The following is a 23,486-nucleotide window of genomic DNA, read 5'->3' as shown; positions in this document are numbered from 1 at the left end:
CTATCCTGCTATTCATTTTTTATTTGTCTTTTCTGTTTTCTATCCAATTGTTACATTTTTCTATTATCATTTTGGTTAAAATACATATATTTTATTTATACCTTGATATGTCTTTTTCATATTTTCAGCTCTATCTCTGCATACTTTTAGTGTTTGCTCTAGAGAAGTAAATGTCTCTTTAATTAATCACTAATTGATTTGAATTAGTATATTATTTTATATACAATAACAATGTGAATGTGTATACATATGTAAAACAATATAATTCTAAAAACACCCTTACCATTTTTTGTAAAATATTTTTCTACGTGTCCTATACACCCCAAATTATACTGTTATTTTCACCTTTAGTAAGCAGTTGATTTTTTTTTAATTATAAAAAAAAAAAAGAAGAAGAACATTTTATGTTTATTCATTCATTTCTTGTGTTTTGTCTTCCTATCTGGACATCTGAAATTTCATCTCTTGTCATTCCTTCTCATTCTTTTTTTAAAGTTTTTATTTTAATGCCAGTTAGTTAACATAAAGTGTTATATTAGTTTTAGGTGTACAATATAGTGATGCAACACTTCCGTGCATCACTCAGTGCTCATCACAAGTGTACTCCTTAATCCCCATCACCTACCTATTTCACACCGTCCCCCATCTACCTCCCCTCTGGTAACCATCAGTTTGTTCTCTATAATTAAGAGTCTGTTTCTTGGTTTCTCTCTCTCTCTCTTTTTCCTTTATTTGTTTGGTTTCTTAAATTCCACATGAGTAAACTCATGGTATTTGTCTTTGATTTATTTTATTTAGCATTATATTTTCTTAAACTTTTTGAATGTTTATTCATTTTTGAGAGACAGAGAGCCAGAGTGCAAGTGGGAGAGGGGCAGACAGAGAGGGAGACAGAATCTGAAGCAGGCTCCACCCTCTGAGCTGTCAGAACAGAGCCCAATGTAGGGCTCAAACCCAGGAACCATTAATCATGACCTAAGCCAAAGTCAGATGCTCAACAGACTGAGCCACCCAGGCACCCCTAGCATTATATTTTCTAGCTCCATCCATGCCATTGCAAATAATGAGATTTCATTCTTTTTTATTTTTATGGCTGAATTATATTCCATGGTATACATATATGACCTTTTTATCCTTTCATCTAACAATGGACACTTGGGCTGCTTCCATATCTTGGCTATTGTAAATAATGCTGCTATAAATATCAGGGTGCATGTATCCCTTCGACTTAGTGTTTTCATATTCTTTGGGTAAATACCCAGTAACGTGATTGCTGGATGGTAGGGTAGTTCTAAATTTAACTTTTTGAGGAACCTCCATATTGTCTTCCACATTGGCTTCACCAGTTTGCACTCCTGCCAATAGGGCAAGAGGGTTCCTTTATCTCCACATCCTCAACGACACCTGTTGTTCCTTGTGAAGTTTATTTCACCCATTCTCACAGGTGTCAGGTGATATCTCCTTGCAGTTCTAATTTGAATTTCCATGATGTTAAGTGGTGATAAACATCTATTCACATGTCTGTTGGATATCTATTCTGTAAATTGCCTTTTAGTTTTGTGGATTATTTCAGTTCATTCCATTCTAAAGATATATCTTCAGTATTTTTTTTCATGCAGGTCTGCTGGACACAAATTCATTTTCTTTAATCTGAAGTATTATATTAAGTTTCCATTTGTGAAAAACATTTTCATTGGATATAGCATTCTAAATTAACAATATCTTTTCTTTTTTAAGTTTTGCCTCCTTAATGATTATAATTCATTATATTCTTGCCTCTGTGTTTCTGCTAAGCCAACTGAAATTCCTGTTGTTTTTCCTTGTATGTATTGAAGGTTTTTTTTCCTTCATAGTTACTTTTAAGATTTTATTAATTTGGAGGTTCAGTATTTGGATTTTGAAAGGTGTTACATTCATAGTTTCATTCCTCCCTTCTCTGCCTTTCTTCTCCAGAATTTTTTCTTCCTTTAATTTCCAGATGTTCTGGCATTCCTAATCCTTTTGTCTGACTTCCTCATAGTATGACTGGAACATTCTGTTTTAATCTCCTTTAATATGGATTGGGGCATGACATCAGGAAATAAGTCTTTTAAATGTGTGCTTCACCCAGTGATGACCTATTTGAAAGGTCCAATCACCTATATTTCCTTGTTGATAACATTGTTGGTTTGTTATTAGTTGGTGATTTTCTTTTATTTGATTCCAAGTTTATAATTGTTTCCTGTGTGAGAGTTAGATATAAGCTATTTTGTCATTACTAGAAACAGAACTCAGTTTCTAGATACTCTGATGAAGCCAATGGGTCCAGTGGCTACAAATCGCAAAGAGTTTTGCTCCTTTACATGTCATAATTGAAATGGTTCTATTTCATTGCTTTATGTTTCTAGTGTTCTGGCACTCTTGATTGCTGGTAACTAATCAGTGGTGATTGTGTGCTACAATTTGCTTAAAAGATCCAGGGTGAATATCATAGCATATGAAATAGATGAAGTTTTCTCTCTTAGGATCATGCTACAGGCTTCAATCTTATCAAACACTCCTTATCAGTGAGTATGGAATAGAATTCAAAGCTTAAAATGATATTTCTGTAATGGAAAGTCATGAGTTTGAAGAGAATTAGGGACTGATCAAGAAAAAGGTCTGACCATGAGATGGCAATAACACACAAAGAACTCTAGGTGGGTGGTGCTTTGACAGATTTGCATGTGGGATATCCCTCCCAGTCTGAGAACCTTCAGAGGAAATGGTCAGCCAGAGTGTGGCCATTACCCAGAGGTTCGAAAGAGGGCAAAGGAGAAAGGTGGATTCAGAGAAAGGGCTTTAGTAGCTAGATGATGTCACCCAGCAGAATTTGAGGAGTCTGAGTCAGAGCTCTCCAAAGGACAGCAGAAGCTTGGGGTAATTTATAGCTCAACGGCTTATTGTATTTATGGCTAGCAGATGTTAGGTGCATTTTTGTGGGGAATGCAAAGCCAATAACCTCTACATTGCTAAAAATCAGCTTATTGGAACTATAATGAAAACAACTACTGGGGTGTCTGAGTGGCTCAGTTGGCTGAGCGTCTGACTCTTGATTTGGGCTCAGGTCATGATGCCAGGGTCGTGGGCTCGAGCTCCATGTTGGGCTCTGTGCTGAGCATGAGGATTTTTCTCTCCCTCTGCCCCTCTCCCCTACTAATGCTCTCTCTCTAATAAAAACAAATAAAGAAAAAGAAACAAACATACAAAGAAAAAACAACAACAAAAAAAACTAACTGCATGTGTAAAAATTTGACTTTGGCTGAGCTAATGGGTATAAGTCTATTCTGAAGAAGTAAATGACGTAAGACCAATATACAGAGGCCAACTGTAACCCATTTATCTAACATGGATACATCAATGTAGGGATTCTAGTTATATGAAGTGTTCCACAGTACTGAACAAAGGGGAACTTATGACTACTCAAGTGTTTGCAAAGATGGCCCATCTGCTAATGCTCCCTACTTTTCTGACCTGTCTCTGATCCTTGTTCTTCCTATCTCTGTGCAGCATCATCTGCAAACCATTCAGTCCAGTAACTACACCCCTTCCTCAAAAAACTGCCATCCTGAACACATTCTACCAAACTGCTCATTCTTTATCTTGTTAAATCGAGAAACACTTCAGGATCTGGCTGAATGACAGGAAAACACTGATTTATAGTTCACACGAACTACGGAAACAACAGAGCTCTACTTTAGGAAGTGTGCACACTCACACAAGTTGAGTGAATGCTACTTAAGGTCCTTTGATTTCACTTCTGAAATAAATTGTATAAATTCTGTTTTATTTTAGAATTATACATTTTTCTCTAGAATGAATGTGGTATCCCCCAAAATTTGTATATTGAAACCTAATCCTTAGTTGTTAGGGTATACAGAAGTGGGGCTTTTGAAAATGTGATTAGCACCCTCATAAATGAGATAGGTGCCCTTATAAAAGGGACCCTAAAGAGATACCTCACCTTTTCCACCATTTGAGCACATAGAGAAAAGATGGCTGACCGTGAACCAGGAAAAGTAGGTCCTCACAAGACACTGAATCTGGCTTAATAAAAATTACTGAATTTGTAAATTAACAGAATTTCAGCTGGAAAAACTTTAATGTTATTTCTGATATCCTCTATTAAGATAACTGACTTTTATTCTTCAGAAGAACCACTTGGAGTGTCTGTGTCTCAGTTGGTTAAGTGTCTTGATTTCAGCTCAGGTCATGATCTCAATGGTCCTGAGATCAATCCCCGAGTCAGGATCAGCACTGACGGTGCAGAGCCTGCTTGGGATTCTCTCTCTCCCTCTCTCTGTACCCCTCCCCTGCTCATGTGTGCATATGTGGGTACACACTCTCTCTCTCAAAATAAATAAATAAATACACTTCAAAAAATAAAAACGAAATAAAAGGGGGCTAGTTGATTATGAAGCAACAGATTCATGAACAAATATGATTTCATGTTTAAAGTTGAAATACATTTTCATTTAATTTGTCTATTGTTTTTTTTATTTATCATTATAACACAAGTCTTCCTTGAATCACCTATTATAGATCCTAATCATATTAACTAAGAGAACTTCTGTTTCATGCTGAAAAAATTTCTTTCTCTCCTGCTCTATGATGGTTTGGTTGCATATACTAGAGAAACTACATTTTTTTACCAAAGGTTACCTGGTATTTGTTTCAAAAGAATGCAGCTAATCTTCAGGAGCCAGTTTCTACGATATCAATTTGATATCACAAGAAATCTTTGATTTCACAAGAGCAATATGAGGATGGTGGAAAGTCAGAGGCTATATTCAGCTTATTACAACACGGTTGCTTCTATTACTACTATTGACCATGGTAGTGCTGTCAAAGTGCCACCAGTTCCACTTTTCATACGTTTTTCAGCCAAAGTAACTCTAATTTCATTTTTAAAAAATTATTTGGCCTTCACTAAAAATTTTTAGAAGGCAGAATTTTGTTTGAAAAACATAAATGATTTGATAAAGCAACACATACCTAATTCGAAATTCAAAATTACCTGCCTAAATTGGTTAACTATATAAATTATCCTTACAACTGAGTAAGCAATTTTATTGCAGAAATCATAAACAGAAAACAAGGACACTTATATCTGGAGCAATGACTCATATAACTGAGTTTACATGGAGTGACTTGTTTAAACAGCATTAACCTGGTTAGCATAAAAATTTGTACTGATTAATGTTACATAATTTAGAGGTATGACCTTTGGTTTAATTATGTGAGAGTCTCTTTGTATAGTTATAGTCTTCCCTGTGTACATGTTGTTGGTGACATATTGCTGTAGAAAGAATGAGTGGTTGTTACATCTTGCAGATCTCTGTGCTGAAATAAAATCAATTGTCAGATCTCTGTGCTGAAATAAAATCAGGCCTTAAAAATACTTAAAAAAGGCATTCTTTTTTTGTGAGGTAGGGACAGATCTAATGCAAGCCTCAGCTTATTCTTCCAGCTAAGATAGAGTAGTTGAGACTAATTTTAGAAATCTGGCTTCAGGGGGCACCTGGGTGGCTCAGTTCGTTAAGGGACCAAATTTGGCTCAGGTCATGACTTCGCAGTTTGTGAGTTCGAGCCCCACGTCAGGCTCTGTGCTGACAGGTCAGAGCCTGGAGCCTGCTTCAGATTCTGTCTTCCTCTCCTCTCTGCCCCTCCCTGACTTGCACACGTGCACCTCAAAAAATAAACTTTAAAAAGAAAGAAAGAAAGAAAAATTGGCGTACAAAATATCAGAGACCAAGGAAGCCAAGATCTTAGGGGCAAAGGTTAGGGAGAGAAAGTAAGACTTCATTCAAGCAACCTTTCCCTTTAGGGTGTTTGCTGAATTTTGACATGGGGCAAGAAGCCAAGAATCAAGAAAAATGACCATGGCTAAACATAGAAAATCTTGCATTACTTTTGGTAGACTCATGGGACTGGCAAGAAAAAATATTGGATTTTGAACTCCTAAGGCTATCGGGAGATAAGAGAGCCACAAAGAAGTGATTCTTCCACTTTATGGTTTCTCCTCCTGGCATTTGAAAAACTCTTGACTTGCATAGAGCAAGAAGCTAAAAAGCTAAATAAAACTTCTTAAAGGCACAGAGACTGAGGTAGACTCATGGTACTAAGAAGGTTGTCTTATTAATTACAAAACACTCTCACTTGTGATGCCTGGAGATCTATATCCTAGCAGAGCATGTAAAAGAAATAGATAAGGCCTTAGCAGAAGGCAAACCAGTCTTGACTCAGGTCAAACCTTTATTGGATTAAAGTAAATTACACTTTCTACCTATGAGAGGATGGGCTGAAATCTGACTAAAGATTAATGACAACATATGATGCTGTAAAAATTTTTGCTTAAGATATCAAAAAAATCAGTTTTAGAAAAATGAGGCTAACCAAGAAATAGGAAGAAGAATGAAACAGACAACAGAAACAGGACCACAGATGACCTTATTAATATTGACAGAGATGGGATGTTGCATGGCTCAGTTGGTTAAGCATCTGACTTTGGCTCAGGTCATGATCTTGCGGTTTGTGAGTTCAAGCCCTGTGTCGGGTTCTGTGCTGACAGCTCGGAGCCTGGAGGCTGCTTTGGATTCTGTGTTTTCCTCTCTCTCTGCCCCTCCCTCACTCACACACTGTGTGTGTATGTGTTTCTCTCTGTCTCAAGAATAAATAAATGTTAATTTAAAAACAAAATGATGGAGAAAGACTATAAATAATATGCTGAGGAAAACAGACCAAAAGTGCTTTATAGGATAACTAGATGCCCTGAAAAAAACTCTAGTGAAGTTTCTTAAACCATAGATACAAAAACCATAAGTCTTTGAAAGACTAACAGCAGACTGGACATTGTAAAGACTGGGTTTGGTAAATAGGGAAATAGTTTATCAGAAAATAATAATGCTAAAAATGGGAAGAGAAAAATAGAAAAGTCATGAGACTAGAAGAAAAACATGAAGCTAGATGTAAAGTTCTAATGTGTGAAGCTAAAGTCCCAAAAATTGAGTAAAGAGAGCATAGTGGTGCAGAAGGTTGGGGGGAGAAAAATATTTGAGAATGTACCAAAACTGATCCATGTCCAAGATACAGATCATAGAAGTTTCCATGAAAGCTAAAAGAAAAATAGTAAAACGCATCTTATGCACGTTACAATTATTGAAAACCAAGGTTGGATATGATCTTAAAGGCAGTCAGAAGAAAACAGATGCATCACTTTAAAGGAGCAACAAATAAGACTGACAATGTGATGACATCTTTCAAGTTTTGAAATGAAATAACTGTCAACAAAAAAAATAATTCATAAATTAAGGGGAAAAATTAGACAAACTGGGAGAATTTGTTACCGCTACAAATCAGCAATTTTAGTAAATCTTTCTCACCCAGGGTTATTGGTCTATTTGTCTTTTTTGAGTGACTAATTTCTTATAAATTATTGCAACATGTCATATTAGTTTCTCTGGTAATATTAAGTAACCATCCTGAGAACACAAGAGGTTATTCTTATTAAATTTGTAATCAGATTTCATCCTAGAACTCTTTCCTATTTAATTGCTGGCATTGTCCAATAGCCTCCTTGAAACTCTCCAAAGATTTGATCTTGAGGTTTAGAAGTGCTGGGACCTATATGAAGGAAGATCTGCCTGAGTAGTATACTTTTTGGTTTGGAAATTGTTGTTAGATTCCATTTTATCCCACTTTACATGCATTCCTACCTTTAAAATCTTCATGTCTTTAATAATTAAGGAATTTGAACATTCTTTACTTTGCTAACCATACTTAATTGGAGTTCCTATGTGCATTATCTCCAAAGCATTCTAAAAGTATGGACTATCCCAAAACATATCTATTACCAGTGTATACATATTAACCCTCTTATGTCTATCTAATTGACAAGGTTTGGTCTGCATAATTATTTCCATCCTGATGTATTCTATTTGCATTTTAAGATCTGATCCATCAACCAAAGAATAATTCAGCTTTTCAAGAGAAAATTCCAATAAATCTTTCTGAGGTGTATAAAGCTTGTGAATAGACGCTAGTGTGCCATGAGTTCCCCTACCTTCAAGTAATGGAAAAGGAGTAGCAGTATTACAATAATGAATGGAAATGCAAGAGGGAGAAAACAATATTTTACAGGAGGCAAACCTACTTACAAAAAAACATGTATTTTTGGTGAGCAAAATAGATTTTACAGAATGAAGACTATCATGTTTAAAGAAGACCCTAAACCAAGATGGCGGAGGCCTCCACTAGTTTAGCTTCCTACTTCTAGATAGGGTGAGAGGCTGTAGCATATTACTGGTATGTGGTAATCCCCTTCCTTCTGAGTCAGAGTTTAAGAGTGCATCCAGACCCATCCTGAATACAATGGCAGAAAGGTTTATGATAACCAATTGGGCTACACTGTGAGATTGCCAAAGAGCTAACTTTAAATCACAAAGGACTGTGTTAATGTTTAGGCATCTGGGGAAGAGATTAGGTTATAGAGTACTTAGTTTAAGTCATATAGTGAGTGGTTTGGAGATTACAGAAACGCCTGTGGTAGCCACAGAGACCCTGAAGTTCTCCCAGTTACTCTTAATTACTGTCCTTGGAAAATTTTGAACTGATTTTCGCATGTTTGGAGTAAGGGATTTAACTCTTTTGTATAAATCATATCTTAGGTAATACAATTTACTTTGACAAATTGTTCTTTTTTTTTGGCAAACTTATATCCTTTTTGACAAAAAGTATGAATAGATGAATGGAATCAATCTTAGCTATCCCTACTCTTTAGGGGAAAAAAAAAGGTCATCCAAATATTGAGTAAAAGAATCATGTGAAAATTTAAAGTTTTTTTAAAATGTTTATTTATTTTGAGAGAGAGGGAGAGAGAGAGAGGGAGGAGGGGAGGTGCAGAGAGTGAGGAGAGAGAGAATCTCAAGTAGGCTCCATACTGTTAGCATAGTCCCATGCAGTGTTCACCAACCTTGAGATCATGACCTGAGCTGAAATCAAGAGTCGATGCTTAACTCACTGAGCCACCCAGGCACCCAAGAAAATTTAAAGTTCTTTGGGACTGGTTATAGACATGAATAGTACGCTGTCTTCCTTAACCAGGGGAAAATAATGACGAAGACACATTGCTGATTTTCCCAGGATAAAGCAGGAAAGTATTAGCTATTTTGTTCTAAAGGGACACTAAAGAAAGTATGTAGTCTCTTAGGGGATTCCAACATAAGACTGTATTCAGGTTTGATATTGTTATAGTTGGCAGTTAGTTAGACATGAGTGGGAAGGGAGATATCTGCCAGATACCACCCCTTTCCCTTAGACCACCCCCATGTGCTGTTTAGCAGAGACTGATAAGCAGAAATACTCGCTGCAGGGGACTGTCCCAACTGTGAACTATGTGCATTTAGAGAAACCCTTGTCTGCTAGTAACCCCAAGGATGTTGTAATATCATTATAATATCATTTACATTTGGGTTGTAGCCCCCTGTGTTTTCCTTAGGTGTTTATGGGAAGATGGTGGACACAAACCTGCACAAAAAGTTGGAAGGGAGGAAACCAGGGCGGGTCCAGAGGGAAGTGTGATATTGACAGGATGGGGAGGAAGAGACCAAATAGGCCCCTATTAAAACAAAAACAAACACAAAAACACAACGCAGAACCCAGCAGGCTGTAACCCACCCTCTGGTCAGCCCTCCCCTACTTCTCTGGAGTGTACTTTAACGTGGCTAAATAAAACCTTTGCTGCTTTAACTCTCTTACCCAGTTTCTTGACTGAACTGTTTCCTTGGCGAAGACAAGAAAAGGGGAGTCTTATAATCCACTACCCAGTTACAATACAACAGAGAAACTGGGAAACCAGAAATGATTATTCCAACTATGGCTCTGAAACTGAACAAATCTATTTCCTGACCTGGAGACTAAGGGGTTAAGAGGGACGTGTACAAGGTAAAGGGAGTCCTTTTTAGGCTTTTTGTCCTTTAGATTCCAGTTTTAGAGAATATTACATAGATTTGAGTACAACTTAGATAGGCTCAACCCTAATAATTCTGTCTACATAAGTAGAAGTTGTTTTTCACAAAAAATCTAACACTTACGTGATCTTCAGTTGGGGCTTGTTTTAGTCTAGTTGGGTAAATTATGGCCTGTGGGTCAAATCCAGCAGGTTTCCTCTTTTTGTAAGTAGTTTTATTGAAACACTGCCACACTCATTCATTTACATATTGTTTTTGGCTGCTCTCACACTACAAAGGTAGAATTAAATAGCTTTTAGGGACCTTATGGCCCACAAAATTAAAATGTTTTACTACCTGGTCCTTCACAGAAAAAAGTTTGCCGATCTCTACCAAGAATAATGGGAGAAAGACTCGTTAATTCAAGTTAATTAGTAACTCATTAAAGTACAGTCAAGTGTTAAATGTTTTTATACTCAAATATTTTCAAGTTAGAAAAACAATGTAAATCCAAAAGTAATCTGGCCTTTATAATTACCAGGAGGTTTCTAGCTGAACTTCCCAGAGAGGTAGAAGGAATTGGAAGAAAAATCGTCACACTCAGAGAATTGAATTTAAGGGTTCAGGCTTTATTAGAAATATAAACAATTTATTCTTCTTGTAGAGAGACTGACACAGAAAATATGATTAAATGTGATTATAATTCTTCTAAAGATTGCTGGATGCATTGTTTTGGTAGCCTCAGAATACTAGGAACTACTTTTAGTACTCTTGCAAAATATGTAATAAACTTCACAGTAAGGTCAACATTATCTTAGGAAGCATGCATTACCTAGTGACTTACTGGTCATATGGTTTTGTTCTCTGCTGATTTATGCTATTACCTAAAATTAAGTAAATATTTTTAACGTAAAGATTCATTGGGCTCTGTTAGCCAAATAGACAACAATCATTGCACACTCATAATTTAAAATTCTTCATGCTAAAATCAACTCAGTTTTCCCTCCACTAAATGAATAAATAACAAATAGACAAATTTAAAAAAATCCACTTGTCTAAAAATTACTGGGGACTGTCCATACGCCAGGTACTATAATACTATACATATAAAAATATCATTTATTTATTAAGCATCTGATCTAATTGATGTAGGTTTTCCCTTTTATAGATGAATAAGCAGACTTGAGGAGATTATAGAATGTATCCAAAGTTCAATACCTTCTCACTAGTAGATCTCACATTCAAACCCACAAAAATCAACTCTAAAGTCTGGGCACTGAACCCTCAGTTCTACTGTCTCCCAAGCAAAATGAGGATAAGAGAATCTTATTTAGGCAAGTACGTATCAAAATATTTTAAAAAGATTCCACAGGTTTCCACGAACAAGTGGGAAAAAGAAAGAAGCTGATTTTATTGGGAAATTGGGAAGGGTAAGAACACAAAACAAAGTAATCAATTCATGCATTTGTAACAAAATCAGCAATTGTATCATGAGCCCTTCAACTCTATTAATAGTATTGGATCAGTGAGATACTGGTGGGTGGAAACTTACCATTTTAGGAATTACCAGAAGAAACATAATCTATTTATTAAAGTATATGCCAAAAAAGTAGTTCTAGACTGGTGACAGTCAAGGAGATGGGATGGATTTATGATTAATCCTTTCCATCTCATGTTTTCTAACAAAATTATGCAACAATATTGAAACAATATTGAAAATCATCCCACCTCTAGGTTGTGTGTGTGTGTGCATGTGTGTGTGCGCACGTGAGTGTGTGTGTGTGTGTGTGTGTGTGTGTGTGTGTGTGTAGGATACAAAGAATAAAGGTGTATAAGAGATTTCCTATTTCATTCATACATCCTGGAAATAGGTGTTAAGAATTTACACTTGACTACCTTAATAGAGAGGTTAAATATAAAATGCAAACCAGATTCTGATCATCTCATATGTTTCTATTTTAAAGATGCAGTTTAGGGACTACATGTATGCAGACCACCATGGCTATTTTTGGATAAATAAAGCAAATATAAAATTTCCAATTACTATGCCGTTTTTACCCAAAAGACATAAGGAATTGGTCTCACTGACCTTCTCATTAACTAGCAGGTCAACTTGCTAGGGACCCTAAAATTACTTTTTTCCTGAAATAAAAGCCCCAAATTTAGAAAATGTCTGGAGGACAGAATAAAATCAATTCTCTTCTTCCTTAACCCTTGGCTCCAGTCTGTCTCCCTGATTCTCAAAAGCAAAGAAAAAATGGTATCCAAATACAAATGACACTCCTCAACTAAATGGCATGCACTTAAGCCTGTACTATTATAGGCACTTATTGTTTTGTGCTTCATTCTATTCAACAAAAAATCTTGACCCCAGAATAATTGCAACCCTAGCCAAAACACTTTTGGAGTATTGAATTTGTGTCTGGATAGCTTGATATTAGAAGGATGTGGATTAGAGTTGTGTGCCAAGGCATACCAGATGAGGATAGTGAGGTGACCAGAAGTCAGATCTAATGTAAAAGGGAAGATAGATGTGAAGGAGAAAAAATGCAATGGGACTTGTTTTTAATTGTTGAAGATTTGTCACACACACAAAAAGAAGAGATAGTCTTGTTTATAATTCTGGAAGATGGAATTTTAAAAGATGAATACATTTTAAAATTATAAGGACAAATTTTAAATTGCAATAAGCTACATTAGGAATAAGTGAATGCCTTACCACTAAACACATTTATATAACTCTAAGTTCTGTGATAACTTGTCTTGAGCTCTTGGGTTTGGAGTTTGTAGCACAGGAGTTTATTATTCCTTCCAAGTCTGAGTATCTCAGTAGATTAGGTTAATGTACTGTCCCTATAAACATACAGTTATTAGGAATATGACATGATAACTTGGAAAAAAATCAGATCTTTCTCTTTTTTTAAGATTGGGTAGTTATTCTGTTCTCCTAATCCTTGAAGCAGTGTAAGACATGAAGAAGACAAATTTTATAGTCAGGCTCACCAGTGATTAAATAAGTCAAATATAAACTGTGTGATTACTTAAAAAATTGTAGAATTTTCATGAACTCATGTTACTTACCATATAAAATAAGAAGAACATCCTTATAAGGTTTGGAGAGAATTCAAAAAGATAGTGAATCAAAATCATGATTCAGAATACAAACACAATAAATGTAGCTATTGTGATTACTTGGCCATATGCATTTGATGTGCATACGGTTAGTTCTTACACTGCTGATTCAATAGCCAGGGCGCTGAGGAGGTAAAGTAACTGATATTCTGTCATATGTAAATATATAAATGAGCCCACATTCTCATCATTTTTAACACATAAAAAGCTATAAGGTTTATATCCATAATAATCTCATGGCAAGTGTATTTGAACAAACTGGAATAGCCTGACCTGAATATATCAATTTTTATAAGACAAATCTCAAATCCTACTTGATTCTTTCACACATTATTTCACATAGTCTAACATTCTACAGATATTTGCTTGGAGACCATTATCTACACTTGAAAATAAGTACATAAACTAGATAAGGCACTGCATTATATACCCATTATAATATAGTGGACATTTCTTTTACTAAGGTGAGCTATAAGACCCAAATATGATTTCATTTCACTTTTACCCTTCTTAAATCCTCAGTGCTTTTTTCCAAATGTGACACCAACTTTTACTTATTATTATTATTATTTTTTTTACTTTTCAAAGAAATGCCAAGTCACATATCCTAATTTTCTAATTATAGCGAATATAGGCATTGAAGCACATAGGGGGGTGGTACTGAAGAAGAAGCATAATGCAAGCTGGGGGCAAAGTACAAGCTAGCACCCCCCACCAGGGTAGAATATGCATGATATTCCTCAAACACTCCTGGCTACCCATGAACAAATGAAAGGGGTTTAAGTGCTTGCCATGGTGATGTGGGGAACAAATGCAAATGAAAAACTGAATTCTCTTACTGCCTAAAGCCCATTGACAAGTCCTTGAAACTGGTAGAGTGACCTCCCTCTAGGATCTCAGCTCCCTCTGTGATGAAGACATACTTTGCCAGGGGCAGAAAGGAATCTTGGTTTAACCTTATCCTGACCCACAAGGATCCTGTAAGTCTACTTTAACATATAAAAATTCCTTTGGAAACTTCCTTTATCTCAACTCCCCCAGGATACATGCTGGTAATCACACTCCAAGCTTATGGCCCCTTGATATACATCTGAAGGATCTCATTACTGAGATTTTACTAAAGGGCAATAAATGGCATTTCCCCAGCAATAGCTAGCCCCTCAAGGTCCTGGAAACCCTGCTTCCAAAATTCCTTAGAGACTTACACTGTCCCTAATTCCCTTCCAAACTGATGATATATAATCAGTTACCCGTCACAACCCCAGCACAGCTCTTTCTGCCCACGGGTCCTGTCCCTGTGCTTTAATAAAATCACCTTTTTGCATCAAAGACATCTTCAGTTCTTTCTTGGCCATCAGCCCTGAACACCCATCACCCCAAAACCTCATCAGTATGAAATGAGTCTCTAAAGAAGAGAAGTGTATATATAATTACTAAGAAATATAAATCAATAGAATTTACACATAAATGATCTTTATATCAGAAATTATTTAGGGCAGTGTGGTCTTTAGAAAAGCTACATCAGGAACATCCAGGGTGTTTGTTATTAGATTTATATGGCCAGTTCTTACCCCCAAATCAAAATACCTTGTATATGGATAGGAAATAATACTCAAAACAAGAAATTGGAGAAGTTCTTCTATACTGATTTTGGAGTATTAATGTTTTACCGGAAATGAGAAAAAAAATTCGCAGTCTAACTTCAATGTCTGGTCTCATTCAAACAGAAGATAAGTTTAGAGCCACCACCACAGCCACCTCTTTCAATAGATTTTATTGTGGTTATTGTAATTTTTAATTATACATTTCCATCTGGTACTTCTTTACATCTTCTGTCTCTTCACAGACATTCTCTATTTTCCTATTTGTTTCAAGAATGTTCATAATTGGTTGTTGGGGTATTTAAAGTCTTTGTCAGAAAATTCCAGCATCTGTACCATCTCAGTGTAGGCATCTGTTTACTGTGTTTTCCTATGTGAATCGAGATTTTCCTGGATCTTCATATGATAAATATTTTGAATTGCTTCCTAGAAGTTTTCAGTATTGTATCTTGAGGATTAAGAATGTGGTGAATGTTGATGCTTTTATATTTATCAGACATTTAACTTGGCTATATTCAGGCACTAAGTTACACTGGCCTTTTGTGGGCTATAGTTCCGATGAGTTCAGTTTTCAAAGCCTTTGCAATGCTATTTGGATTTTATAATGAATTTATAATAGCTTTTAAAATATTAAAGATGCAAACAAGTACAGGCTTGCAATACCAGATATTTGAATATTTGTATTATAAGGTTACCACAATCAAGTCACAGTGCAGAAATCATTAGCAAACTTGAAAAACAACAACTAGTATATAGGACCCATTAAAGCAGGGTGTAACAATCTTTTTTTCTGTAAAGAGTCAGATAATATATTTTAGTTTTTGTGGGCCAAGAATAAAAAGTGAGGATATTAGAGACAGTTAGAGAAATAACAAATATCCAAATATTTTATTGATTCAATTTAAAATATAATAACAATTTTCAAAAATACAAATATATTAAATATCAGAATGGAATTCTTTTTTAAAGAAAAACTTTTTTTTCTAATTGGGGTTCAAAGTCTATATTCCCTATCTTAAAAATTGATTGCTCATCTGCTGATGCTGATCTACAGAGAGATTTTATATATCTTTGAAAATTGTTTTGTTTGTTTGTTTTTTTCACACAGACAGGTGATACATGGGACACTCACAATGCTGTCATGTCATAGCATTCTCACTACAGTTTCTAGTGCCAGGGGCAGCAATGTAGAGAAAACACTACATATGGACTCTGTCTCAAATACTCAATTCTGCTGCTTTAGTGGTGAAGAAGTCTTAGATGAAACTAAAATGAATAATGTGTCCGGATTCCAATAAAATTATATTTATGGATAATGACCTTTTAATTTAATATAATTTTCATGTACCCTAAAGTATTATTCTTACTTTATTTTCCAACATAAAACATATATGAACAGTTCCTAATCTTTAAACTACCAAAACCTGATGGAGAAGTGATGAAGGATAGTGGATTTAGACAGTAGGCAGGAGTTTGCCAAACCCTGCATTAGAGGAAATATTAAGATAGACATTTGTTGAAAAACCAGGAGGGTCAGAAATGCCAGCAGGGACTGAGAAGCTGTGCAAAGCTTATTGGACAACCAGGTGCTAGTATGGTCCTGAAGGGAGACCCACCTGCAGAATACAATAGGCTTGATGTATGAAAACACTAAAGAGACACCAATGAAGCAGAGGTTAACTGAACCTTACTAGAGGTACAATCTAGCCTCAAATAAAATAGTTCTTAGTTAGAATAAATTGATTAATCCTCTTGATTGGAAAAAAATTGATCAAACAACAGTATTTATGCCTAGTAGTAGAAACTAAGAACTCTCTTTAGAGAAAGATAAGTTCATTTGAGTCTTCTACATATTTCATACACAATGTCTGTCATTAAATAAAAATTATTAGGTAGGCTACATAATGGCATTGTATTACTGAACATCAAGGGAAAATGACAGTGGAAACAAATACACGAGTGGATCAGATATTGGAATTAGATGGCAAGGACTTTAAGTGACTATGATAAGTATGTTCTAAAATACGGAAAGAAAAAAAGTTCAAAAATAGCTGAAAAGCTGGAGATTTTCTACAGTGAATTGAATTTTTATTAAGAATTGAATTGTTTTAAAATTACTGAAGAGTACAATATAGCAACAATAAGGCAAACGATGAGGAATAAATTAAGTGTATTATGAATTAATGATTCAATGTATTTAAATCAAAATCCCAGGTTTATTCTGTGTGTACTAAACCAAGCCGCTGATTTAAAACTCATGTGAAAATGGAGACGGTAAATAAGAGCCAAGGAAATTTTGAAGAAATAAAAATAGGAAGACTTACATTTCAAATAGTATGTCTATTGTAATGCTCTAATAATTAAGATGGTATAGTATTGGTACAAAGAAACCAGAAAAGTTCAGTTGAACAGAACAAAATTTTTCATAGATATACACATATAAAGTCACCTGATTTATTACAACATGAAACTTCAATGCAGTAAGGAAAAGATGGACTTTTCAATTATAATACTAAGCCATTGGACAATATATGGAAAAGAAGAACTTTTAGCTAATGCTATTTCATCTATATACACACACATACATATATTCTATGTATATAGATATGTGTGTACATAGAGCATATATACATTCTATGTTATTGTTGATTGAAATATAAAAAAGTAAAGCAAGAGTTGTGTCTTTTTCTCCCCTTAGGAGATAATGGGTTAGTATCTTTAAGACCCTATTATATGCAAAGTTTTGTAGTTTAAGATTCAAAAATTAGTGGCAGTGAAGGGAAAGAAAAAAAAAAGAAAATTACCACACTAAAATTAGGAACTTTTTTGTCGTAAAAAATATACTACAGAATTATGAGAATGAATAGGCATAAACTTCCTTAGCAGCATTAATTAAAGCTAACTTTATACTCAGTGGAGAAAGACTGAAAGTTTCTCACTCAAGATCGGGAATGAGGTAAGGCTGCCTGTTTTTCACCACTGCCATTCAACAATGTACCGGAAGTCTTTGCCAGAACAATTAAGAAAGAAAGAAATATAAAAGGCATTTAGATTGGAAAGGAAAAAGGAGATTATGCCTATTTACAGGTGACATGATTCCATACAAGATCAACATATAAAAATTACTTGTATTATTATATAACCCCAGTGAAAAATCCAAAAAGGAAATTAATAAAACAAATCCAATTGTAACAGCATCCAAAAAATATCTTGGAATAAATTTAACCATGGAGGGGAAAGACTAGTACACTGAAACCTACAAACCAATACTAAAAGAAATTACTTAAAAGGTACAGAATGTTCTTCTGAGATAATGAATAAGTTTTAAAACTAGACTTGTGCATTTTAAAATGGTTAATTGATTAATTGTATGCTATGTGAATTTCACCTCAAGTATAAGAAGAAAAAAAAAACAGGCTAGGGTCTACATAGGGAGTGGGAAGTCAGATAGTAGAAAGGTAACTAGTGGTGTTTTGTGGATTCCATTGGTGTTTCATTTCTTGATTTGGGCACTGACTTTAAATGTGGTTTCACCATGAGAAAATTTTGGGGCTATATGCCTTTTATTTTATACTTTTACATATGTATTTTGTATTTTAATAAAATTCATAAAAATGTAATTGAACTCTCTAACCCAACTAAAACAGTTTTAAATATGATTTTACAACATATCATTCACAAATTTAATTTTAAAAAGATAAATGTTACTCAGAAACAACTGTTACACAAAATTGTTCATGATCAAGAAAAAAATATAATTAATTGTACATAAGAATGAATACTAAAATGAAATAGTCATATGTCACATTTAGAAGTTAGGAGAATATGATATCATAAAGGGCCAGGTTATCCTATATGTACATATTAATATAAATGCAATGAATACAATCAGAGGGTTTTTGTTAAATTTTATAAGATGATTTTAAAATTTATATGAAAAACATGGATTTTAAACAATCAAGGGATGGTTGAATTAGAACAATGAGACAGGCAGAATTCTAAGATTGCCCTCAAAGCCTCCTCCCCTTGATATAGCTGTCCTATTCTCTGGAATTTGTGACTATGATTATCTAGCCATTCTTGTGTTTAGAATATGTGATAATGTCATGTAGCCCAGTTTCCTTAAAGAAAGGAAGATTAAAATGAATGAATTTGAATTCTGTATATTAACAAGTTATATCTCACTGTATAACATCTAAGAAAAATCAAATTATAGAATAATACAGGTAGCATAACACATTCTATTCAACAAAATCAAAACATGCAAGATAATATTTATGGGAAAATGCATATGTACTACAAGCACAGGGAAAACCAAAATAATGATGAATGTCAAATTAGACCTGCAGTTATTTGCATATGGGTGTGGAGGGTGGTAAGTGATAGGGATGGTGACAGGAAAGACACATGTGGTTTTCATTACATTAAGTAAATTTTTATTTTTAAAGGTGGACTGTAGAAATATAGATACTTCACATTTTATAAAATGGTATGCTTTACATATTTTATATCTGTAACATTCCATTATTTTATGAGAGTAACTTACATTGTGTTTATCCTTTATAGGTTTTGAAAATATTAAAACTTTTTATCTTTTTTTTTTAATATTTTTTTCAACTTTTATTTATTTTTGGGACAGAGAGAGAGAGAGAGAGAGAGAGCATGAACGGGGGAGGGGCAGAGAGAGAGGGAGACACAGAATCGGAAACAGGCTCCAGGCTCTGAGCCATCAGCCCAGAGCCTGACGCGGGGCTCGAACTCACAGACCTCGAGATCGTGACCTGGCTGAAGTCGGACGCTTAACCGACTGCGCCACCCAGGCGCCCCTAAAACTTTTTATCTTAATTAACCATCAGAATCTTTCTGCTTTTGGTCAGTCAGGCATTTTTACTACCAAATTTGTGAGTAGAGAAAAACAGTTTAGAAAATGGCAGTATCCAACAAAGTTTTCAGATAGCACATTTAGAGTAGCATTCGATACACTGAACTACTTCTTTTAAAAGGGAAGGAAATGAATGTTTATTGAATATCTGCAAAGTGCCAGGACACTGACATATTATCTCAATAAATCCAGTGAAGTAGGTATCCTTATGCCACTATAAAAATAAGAAACTTGATATTAGAGAGGCTGTCACTTGCCCAAAAATTCTCCCCCAGAAGCAAAGCTAGGCTATTTGTGTGACCACAACAGCCCTGTTTATTTCATGTCTTACTAACTCCCCAAGTACCTGGCTTCTTGGTTAGTAAGGACATAAGTATTAATTGAAGAATGTATATCATAAAATAAAAAGATCCAGTAATTTGCCTTCCTGCAAAGAATTTCTAAATTCATATGAGACTGCTTTCAAAATTGTTCTCTATATGAAAACAAATATTTGTCTAAAATGAGGAAATATCTTAATACTTTTCTAACTTCAAAATTAATATTCTTAGAGTTTTTTGGTTGTTTTTTTTCCCTCCCATTTTGCTATTCTTTGAAGTGGGTAACACTTAATGTTGAAAATTTCCACACTGAAAGTCATTTCCTTACAGATCATAAATCCACAGTACTGGAAAGTAATTCCCTTTTCTTACTTATGCAACAACATCACACTCCATGCTGAGTGCTGGCTACTCTTTTGGTTCCGTAATGCTGCAGACTGAATCCTAAGTTTAGTTTCCTTGAAAGTTAGACCTTTCATGTCTGATTTAGTAATTGATCCAAGTAGTATAAAAAGAATGTTTTTAAGCATTTGCATATTAGTTAAATTAAGGCTGCCAAACACCTCCTGTCTATTGACCTTCATTCTTCCTCACTGAGGAGCCCTCACCTTGATTTATAGAACAGGTCGAAAGAAATATCAAAGTCATTATTTGGACTTCAGCTATTCAACTTTGAGTCTTAATCCTTATAAGCCTGCCATTCACAAGCTTCCTGGAAATTTTCTTTTGAACCTAAGAACTGAAGTTCTAACATCATAACGTCCTTGAAAAACTGGAGAAAGAAACAGAAAAGACTTCCCTCAAATTATTACCTACTGTTCTAGATATTCTTAGATTTTAGTGAGAATAAAAATATATTTGAACAGTTACCAAGCATTCAAATTGGTGGTATTTTTCACAAAATGTTCTTCTATTCCTAGTGTATTATCTATTTTCTTTAATGAACTCTGTTATTTTGTTCATCTTCATGGAGCATCTATTTAAGCTATAAGATTGAGCATTACCACTAATAAACACTGAATTCAAGCTAAATTACTTCTTCACTTTTTGAAATGTATTTTTATGAAGCAACAACAATGAATATTAAGCAATGGAGTAATAATATTAAATCATAATACATTATGTAACATTTCTTTATGCATATAAGGGGAAACCCTGAAAATATTGCTTTCTCTAAATTTGTGTAAAGTCAAGGATTATTTACTTGCAAATATTTAATAACATCCCTGTAATTATATACTACAAGAATGAAATGTATGATTTATTTAATTTAATCTCCCTGGAGTTATCTTAACATTATGTGAAAGGTAAAATTTCAGGTCCCAGTGGTGTGTTTTTACTACTGTTCCTCCACATAGAAAAGTTGATCACATATTTTAATATACTTTTGCATATCCACTACAAAGGCATAATGAAGTTCTGCAAGTACCTCAGCATTTTAAATACAATAATTTTACACATAAACCATGGAGGTTGAGTAATTAGTTACTTAGTAATGAGTCCCCGAGTGAAAGGCTGCTTCAACAGCTGGATCTTCTGAATATGGACAATAGTGACACCATAGACCCAGCAGTAAGTACAATTTATTATTGTATTTTGAGAGTAGTTTCAGAGCCCCTGTCAGCCAGAATTTTAAAGATATAGCTTAGAGAATGAAGAGACATCATTAAATATTTAAAAAATATAGAGAGATTCTAAATGCCACCAAGTTGTTTTGGGATTTGGAAAAATAATATTAAAAAAAATAAACTCGGGGTGCCTGGGTGGTGCAGTCGGTTAAGCGTCCGACTTCAGCCAGGTCACGATCTCGCGGTCCGTGAGTTCGAGCCCCGCGTCGGGCTCTGGGCTGATGGCTCAGAGCCTGGAGCCTGTTTCCGATTCTGTGTCTCCCTCTCTCTCTGCCCCTCCCCCGTTCATGCTCTGTCTCTCTCTGTCCCCAAAATAAATAAACGTTGAAAAAAAATTAAAAAAAATAAACTCTGGGTATTTAAAGCCAATAATATAAATAAGTATAATTATTGCATTTAGGATTACCCTTAGATAAGATCTTGTCCAATGCCACTCAAATCTAGGATACATTTTCAAGGAGACATATCTTTTTAATAATTTTGTTTTAATTTTTTCTCAACGTTTTTATTTATTTTTGGGACAGAGAGAGACAGAGCATGAACGGGGGAGGGGCAGAGAGAAAGGGAGACACAGAATCGGAAACAGGCTCCAGGCTCTGAGCCATCAGCCCAGAGCCTGACGCGGGGCTCGAACTCACGGGCTGCGAGATCGTGACCTGGCTGAAGTCGGACGCTTAACCGACTGTGCCACCCAGGCGCCCCTCTTATAATTTTATAATAATTTGTTAACTGCCATTTATTCTAAATCCTCTGGATGGCAACTCCATAATTTTACAGTACTAGTCAATTATAGAGCCAAAGTTTGGGTTTAGCATTGAAAAGTTGTTAAGTATTTAAAGTGACAACATTTAATTTATACTCTTTTGATAAGTATATCTCATTAAACTAATTTTGGCTTGTCTTAATGTGAAAATACTAACAATTGTGTTCATTATCAAATCTGAAACTTAGGTTGACTTTATTAAAAAAAAGCATAGTAACACCAATGAAAAGCCATGACATCACATAATACTTTATGAGTTAAGGTATAATAAAAAGGTGTAATAGAATTACACACTTCACATGGTAGAATAATTATGCCAAATGTAAAGGAACCTTCAATTTTAGGAAGGTCCAGTTTTGTACATATCAAGTTCTAACAGCTAATTTATAGTAAATGTAATATCAAAATTGCTAATAGGTAGCTAATTTAAAATTATTTAACTATAATCAATTGTAATTGTGAAGATATTAATAGTTATAAAATATATTCCATTTACTATTCAATTGTTTAATAGTCATTCAATAGTTAATAATGTAAATATTTTGATGTTTGTTGTTATTTCTTTGGTTCATTAAAAATAAGCCAATATTTAAAATTATTTATCTTCTTCAAAACAACATAATTGATCCCACTAAAATGTTATTAACTGGAATTTTATTTGTTTTGTATTACTGCTTATATTTAATTTGTGTATGTTTGATTTTATAATTAAATTAGATATATATGCACTATAAGTAATATTATATCATTAATATAGATGAACATTGATATTGCCAGAGGTATTTTCTTCTGTTGAATCGATTTGATTTGAGAAATACTAATTAAATTTTGTTTTAATTTTATAACCAAAAAAAAAAAAAGAATAGGAACTGAGTTTGAATTATTACATTATGAAATTGATTATATATATATATATACATATATATACACACACACACACAGAATTATTATATAAGAAAACATAAAAGGAAAATATAAATGTGTTAAATATCTTTGATCTTCAGAAATTCATAATTCAATAAGATAACATTGAATTATAGTTTTGTTTTCTAATTTATAATAAAAATTATTTCATAAAATATAAATATGATGTTCCTTATATGTTTTATTGGGATCATAGCATACATTGTGATCTTTTAGTATACTCTTTGAAGATCTTTTCCATTGTTGTTTGCTTCTCCTTCCTCCTAATACC

The 23,486-nt window shown here is 34.3% G+C and overlaps 2 long non-coding RNA genes across 5 annotated transcripts in view; one reads left to right on the top strand and one right to left on the bottom strand.

Moving 5' to 3' along the window:
• The window catches only part of LOC109496175, a 593,347-nt gene that overhangs the window by 43,835 nt on the left and 526,026 nt on the right, over nt 1–23,486 (bottom strand). The gene's annotated exons all lie outside the window — the stretch shown is intronic.
• Nucleotides 2,402–23,486, top strand: part of LOC123383138 — a 52,188-nt gene continuing 31,103 nt past the window's right edge. Inside the window, exon 1 of the long non-coding RNA XR_006592549.1 lies at nt 2,402–2,546. This is a non-coding gene — a long non-coding RNA (uncharacterized LOC123383138). The remainder of the gene's footprint in view (nt 2,547–23,486) is intronic.

Source organism: Felis catus, chromosome F2, assembly GCF_018350175.1.
Source record: "Felis catus isolate Fca126 chromosome F2, F.catus_Fca126_mat1.0, whole genome shotgun sequence".
Lineage (NCBI taxonomy): Eukaryota > Metazoa > Chordata > Mammalia > Carnivora > Felidae > Felis > Felis catus.
The sequence above is the reverse complement of the archived record's forward strand: the minus strand, read 5'-3'. Positions and strand labels throughout refer to the sequence as shown.